The sequence below is a fragment of the Mytilus trossulus genome, unplaced genomic scaffold (assembly GCF_036588685.1).
Source record: "Mytilus trossulus isolate FHL-02 unplaced genomic scaffold, PNRI_Mtr1.1.1.hap1 h1tg000210l__unscaffolded, whole genome shotgun sequence".
Lineage (NCBI taxonomy): Eukaryota > Metazoa > Mollusca > Bivalvia > Mytilida > Mytilidae > Mytilus > Mytilus trossulus.
In genome coordinates this window covers 3,544,823-3,551,449 of record NW_026963310.1, presented here as the reverse complement: position 1 = coordinate 3,551,449, position 6,627 = coordinate 3,544,823, and the positions used below count along the sequence as shown (strand labels likewise).

At 31.6% G+C, this 6,627-nt stretch overlaps 1 long non-coding RNA gene across 1 annotated transcript; it reads left to right on the top strand.

Moving 5' to 3' along the window:
* Positions 1-3,320: 3,320 nt before the first annotated feature.
* On the top strand, positions 3,321-5,578 carry LOC134700969 (uncharacterized). Its single transcript, XR_010103998.1, has 3 exons — positions 3,321-3,350; positions 3,875-3,968; positions 5,316-5,578. It is a non-coding gene; the product is annotated as an uncharacterized LOC134700969 (long non-coding RNA).
* The last annotated feature ends 1,049 nt before the right edge of the window (positions 5,579-6,627 follow it).

Genomic DNA, 6,627 nt, shown 5'->3' with positions numbered 1-6,627 from the left:
AGCAAGACATCCAGCACCCGGAATAAAAATGCAGACTTTCAAGAGACATTACGCAGAATAGGTTCTTAAATGATTTGATTTTAGGCAGACTTATCGAATTGAGTATATTGATACTCCCAAGTACATGAAATACAACATGTTTTAAAGGTGTAGGTTGTATATCAATGGTTTAGTGGGATACTCTCTTGCGCCGATTTTATTTTCAATAATAAAAACCTACTGAAATTAAGAAGGCATATATTTGATTTATGACATTTAAAAGGACATAGAATCCGTCCTGAAAGTGCATAGCCTAGATAGAAAAAAAACTAGGTATTGTAAATAAAAAGTAATAAAAATAAATATGAGGTTGAATATTGCTCAAACTAGATTTTTTTATTTCTTTCATTTTAGGAAAATGTGATATTGGACCAAACACAGGTCGACAGCACTCAATAACATTTACATATGAACAAGGTAATATGTATTGCGATATATATGTTTTTATATATAAAACTAGAACACACCCGCGAAATCGCGGGCATTCAGAGCGTATTTGAAAGGATGTAAAGTGTTGTAGGAAGAATTTTGTAAAAGATTTAATGACTTGAGAATTTCAGGAAAAGTATCTAAAGTCATAGGTTCTTGGGGACAGGAAAATGTTTTTTTTTAACCCTCCTCCTTTATTTCCAAAATTTCCATTTTTTGTTTTCTATTAATTACATTATGAACATACATTTAGTGAACATGTATTATGAACATTCCAGTCAGGAGCCTGTAATTCAGTGGTTCAGTGATATTTGTTTTTCGTTCATTTTTTGTACATAAATAAGGCTGTTAGTTTTCTCATTTGAATTGTTTTACATTGTCATTTTGGGGCCTTTTATATCAGACTATGCAGTATCGGCTTTTGCTTATTGTTGAAGGCCGTAAGGTGACCTTTAAATGTTAATTTCGGTGTCATTTTGGTCTCTTGTGGAGAGCTGTCTCATTGGCATCCATACCACATCTTCTTTTTATTGTAAAACATTTAGTGACTTCAGAATTTCAGAAAAGGTATCAAAAGTCTTAGGTAATTTGGGACAGGAAAATTGTTTTTCTAGCCCGGCTCCTCCTTTTTCCACAAAAAAATCCTTTTTTTTTGCTATTAATTTTAATGACACATGAATAATTTTAGCGCTTATCTGTATATTATGAACATTCATTAAAGGGGGGTCGGGGCAGAGGCAGATTTAGGGGGCCCGTTCCCCTTTCTTGAAAATAATTGGTTGCTCATAAAGGGAATCACTGAAGCATGACCGGAGCGGGCCCCTCTTAGGCAGTCAACGGGCCCCTGCGTATGAAAATTTCTGGATCCGCCACTGTGGGGGTCCCTGATCCCAATATCCCGGGCTTAAAAAACTAAATCCCGAGGTTCTGAATTTATTATCTCGACATCCCGTAACTCGAAAAAAGAAATCCCGGATCCCGAAATGGTCAATCCTGAAATTTCGATCTTAAAAACACCCGTTCCAGACGACCCGAAAGTGTATTTTCTTTTTACAGTCAATTCTCAGTTTAATATTTGATCCACAGCGGTCATAGATATATTATTCAGACCCTCTCTATTAAATAAAGTCTGTGACCGCCTATGATAGCAAACAGAAAATACACTTTATTCGTAGTAATGTATTTGTTTCAAAGTTAAAAAGAAAAACGCAAACCGGAGGTCTAATCTGACTTAAATTTCGTCCAATGACGGATATAATACAGAAAATACACTGTATTCGTAGTATTAATGTATGTTCAAAGTAAAAAGAAAATCGCAAACCGGAAGTCTAATCTGACTTAAAATTTCGCCCAATGACGGAATCGTTTCTGGACGTCTTTTTTCTCGTTTTTCACCCAAAGTAACTCAATCTGAATAATCATATGAATGGATGACACATGCGATTATGTACTGTACCCATAGGACACAGAGCCATGATAATTAATTTATTGTGGAAAGAAGAGAAGCGACACCCAAAATGAGGTCTTCTCGTTTAATAGTATAGATACCATCGTGTTAAAAGTTATTATCGAAAAAAAATGAAAATGTTTCGCTATTTCCATTGTTTCAAGACGAAATAAACAATTCATTTTCTAGAACATAAACCGGAGGCAAAACTTTCATGACACAACAGTTACACAAAATGTTTGAACAGCATTTATCGCGATCACGAGTTTTCCGCTGAGCATAATAGTTTCACAATTAACATGATGTAACTCGGTATTATAACGACATTCGTCTAAAACGGTTTTATAATAAAACAAACAGCTAAATACACCTAAGAAGCATCAAAAGTATATAAAAACAGGTAAGTACCTGCATTACACGATCAAATATTACTATTCGGTACTTGCAAATCTTAATCGCAGTAATACTTGATAATATTATCAAACATCATATTTAATACATATGGATATACACTGATTGACTGTTGTTTCTTACGTAAATTTGGATGGTATTTTCATTTTGATCCTTTGACAAGAATATGCAAATTTCAAAACTTTTTAGCCACACACTTTACATGTTTTATTTGAAAAATGGTTGGATCTATAGCAGTTTTTCAAACACTAAACTTTATCATTGATAACTTTAATATTTATAAATAATTTATGTTTAAATAATTGTTTAAAGAGTTATCTCCCAGTTGATTTTTTGGTTGATAAAAACTATCTTATTTTAATGTACAGGTGGGAGAGAAGTTCAGAATGCGTGTGCAATACAATGCAAAGATTGCAATAATGCACTAATGGCAGACATCAGGTTCGAGAAAAGATGTGGTTTTCAAACATGTGAAATGTTGAGTCCTAGTGGGTATACTATTGCGTCCGCCAGACAAAGGTGTGTACATATAAATGGTGTTGTCAATGTCAATAGAAATTCAGTAAATATATTTTATAATAAGAAAGGTTTAAAACAAAACAGGCAGGTGGTAATAAACAAAGTAAAGTGAATTTGAATGAGGCAGAAGGTCACCACAAAAATTTTGAGGAAATCTCATTATTTTCAAAGGAGGCGCAAATAAATTGAATAAAGGGTAAAACAAGTGTACAATATACAACAAGATAACCGGTACAAAACTAGGCAACAAAATGCACATAACCTCAATCAAAGCCAGGATTAACTCGGTTGCTCATGAAGCGTGCATAGATCCTGCTCCACAGCTGATACTGATACTTTTACAGTATAGGTTATACGCTATGTGAAGTGATTTGACATTACATCATTCTCGATAATTGCCTTATATTAACCTCATTTCAGAATACCTTGGTCATCATTTAAACTTGAAATGCAAGATGTAAATTATATTCTGGAGAAAAGATCACAAAGTCCACTTCTGATAGATGTAAGTTGTGATTTTTATGAGGGGGGAAAATAAGAATAAAGAAAGATAAAATGCTAGTATGTAAACGCGTATTGCCTTTCCTTACTATTTTTAGCAATGGTTTACTAGTTGCTTTGTTTATATTTATTCGTATTATTGATGTATTAATATATTCTTATTTCACTTAGTACTTTAAATGATCCCAGTGTTTTCATTTTTTTCTATAATTTTTTGTTGCATATGATTTGTTTAGAAATGCAAATAAGACACCAAGTTTAAAATTAAACTGGACCTTTCTATGCTAAGAAACCAGATTTTCAAAAAATTAAATAGTCAAGCGTTTACATATACATATAAGGAGATGCGTAATGACAACTAGAAAAAAGAAATCAAACACGAAAGCAAACCTTGCTGTCTCAGTCAATCAATGACTAGACTTAATATCGTCTATAGCTACAAAGAGCTACAAAGGACGTCAAAATGACATAATTTGAAATAGGTTATTATAATATGCTTCAGTGATCTAAAAACAGTTGTTCTTATAGGTGGTAAATACTCTAGATAGATCAGTGGTGGCTAAATTAGTTGAAGATTTAAATTCGTCACTTTCAAGTAATCAGTTAACGGTTAAACTTCTGTGTAAGTATATATCTGTATAGCTTATTGTACATGATGTAGATGTAGTTATGACAGTATATTGTTTCAGTTGAAGTCTACAACTAAAACTTTAGTTAGACTTTAAATTAATATAAGTGAAATGATATTACAGAAGTGAGGGGACTATCCTTTATTTCCAGTATCAATGTTTGTTATATGATGCATAAAAGCTATCATTTCGATCTAAAATGCAAAGTCCTGCTAAGGTTGATGAAAAGGTGACATCAGCTAGGCATTTATGATCAAGGAACGTATGACAATTTGAAGTGTTTTACCATATGTTTTATTGTAATGCACATAAGGATCATTTGTTCGAGAAAATTAACTTTTACTACACCCTATGACAAACATGTTTTTGGAAAGGTATAAACAGATCATATACAATATATACTACATATTTGATTCATGATTGTAAGCAATGTTGCTGGAAGCTCAAAGTATAAAAAAAAAACCTAGATCAACACGTTTTAAAGTTCCGACAAAAAATACATATCGTAATGTACATTGATAATACCCCAGATTTACAATCATTCAGAACGGAACACCAACGACCATAGTCATATTATACATGCTATGATAAAAAAACAAAATAATAAAACGAATGTCAAAACGTTCTTGTTTGAACATTCTCTTAGTTATAACATGCATGTGTCAACGATATATATCAAGCAACGTATATATATATATATATACCAAAAAAATTAAAACAATACGTAGTATATGCATCCGACGCATTTTATTTTCACTCACCTCCACCAAAAACTTTCAGAGCCGATAATTGAAAGTAGATGATGTATTAGCAGGAAAAACGTCGATGAAGTATAAAACCAAAAAGCACAGAAAAAGCCAAATCCATCTAATGATAAATTTGCCTGAGGATATTAAAATCTTAGATTCGGTATAATTTCGATATATATGAACGAGAATTTTAAATAGTGTGTTATAAATCATGTCGATACCAAAGTTCTTACTACTGAGCTTTTTATTCCTTTTGGGACTGATATTCTACCAGAAGAGGTATTGACTCAGTGCTGTAAAAGTTCAAATCATCTTTTACTTCGACCATATAGTGACCGGTTTCAACCAATTGAATTTAAAAGCCAAATATATATAAGGACCGTAAACGTTGAAGAGCAAGACATATGTTTTCAAAGTTGAACACATTTTTAAATAGAATTATGCGTATATTTTGTTGTACATTGAAAACGGTTTTTAATGATTATGTTAATAATACAAAGCAGTTGACTGATCTTAACATGACAACGACACAATGCTCAAGACATGAGAATATAAGTTACCTTATTCCCTGTTATTTTTTTTCTATTTCAGATCAAACAGAACTGGATTTAAGTAAAAAGATTATGATATTATTGATGACAATTGCACTCAATATGACATTTAAACAAAGAAAGCCTGGCATAAACCTAAAATGTTCGATCTGTAGTAAATTTTCTAAGGGAACAATATTAATTATGTCTGCTCTTATTTTAACATTAATGGCGTTGGTAGCTATACTTATCGCTAAAGAATGGCTGTAAGATTGAATAATCTTGAAACAGAAGAATATTTACATAAATTCGATGTATTTGGGGTACCAATATATTCATTGCATGTGGAATTGGTTATGTTACTAGTGTTAGTTTGACAAATTGTCATCGCGCTATGTAAAAAATTTAAACTGTGTTGATTCTGTTTTTATCTTTCATCTATAATTCAATTAATCAATTATGCAACATTATGATATTGTACATGAACTTTATACCAAGGTATTACGAAAGTTAATAAACTAGAGACTCTTAAGAATCCGTGTCGTTCACAGAAAAGAATAAAATTCACAAAGTAAAATCTTGTTTGATTGATTTTTTTATTAGCCTTTGTAGATTCTCTCTATGTTCTTTCTTTTAGGGTAAGTAATGTCCTTATTAAAGGACCATCAGCTCTATTATTGGCAGTCTACTAACTATATCGACATTTTTATGACTGTTGGTAAATTTTACTTTGCTGATCATCTATGTGATTTTAAAGTCCATCTATTTATAATGTGTTCTTATTATATAAGTCAAAACATGGCAAACTCGCCATTAAAAAGCAAAATCCACAATGTGATCTGAATTGTAGATTTTGTCTAGCCGATAATTTTTGCGTATATCATTTTTTATCTATCTATTATACTACTCAAGATATGTGGCAAAAACAAAACAAAAATAATGAAAAAAAAACATTCATCAAATGGCTTTAACTATTACAAGTAGTCGACTGACGATTTCAACAATGCCGACTTATTTCTAAAACTTGCCTAGCTGATCGGTTTTGTAACTTATTTTTTTTCTCTATCTATCAAACGTTTTATAAATAATAGGTAAAATATGTCGTATTTTGGCAATTTCTCCTATAAACAGTCATTTGAAAATTTTGACTAAAATCAACAATTGGTACGATTGTATAGCTGAACATTTGGAAGTTTTTTTACTTGTCAGATTTTGTCTATTTATAACGGTTTTCACCTGAGCATTATTTCTTATCGTGCTGGCAATCATTGTTAGCAGGCGTTCGAACATAACGCTAGTCTAATTTATAAATTTATAAATAATAGGTAAAATATGTCGTATTTCGGCAATTTCTCCTATAAACAGTCATTTGA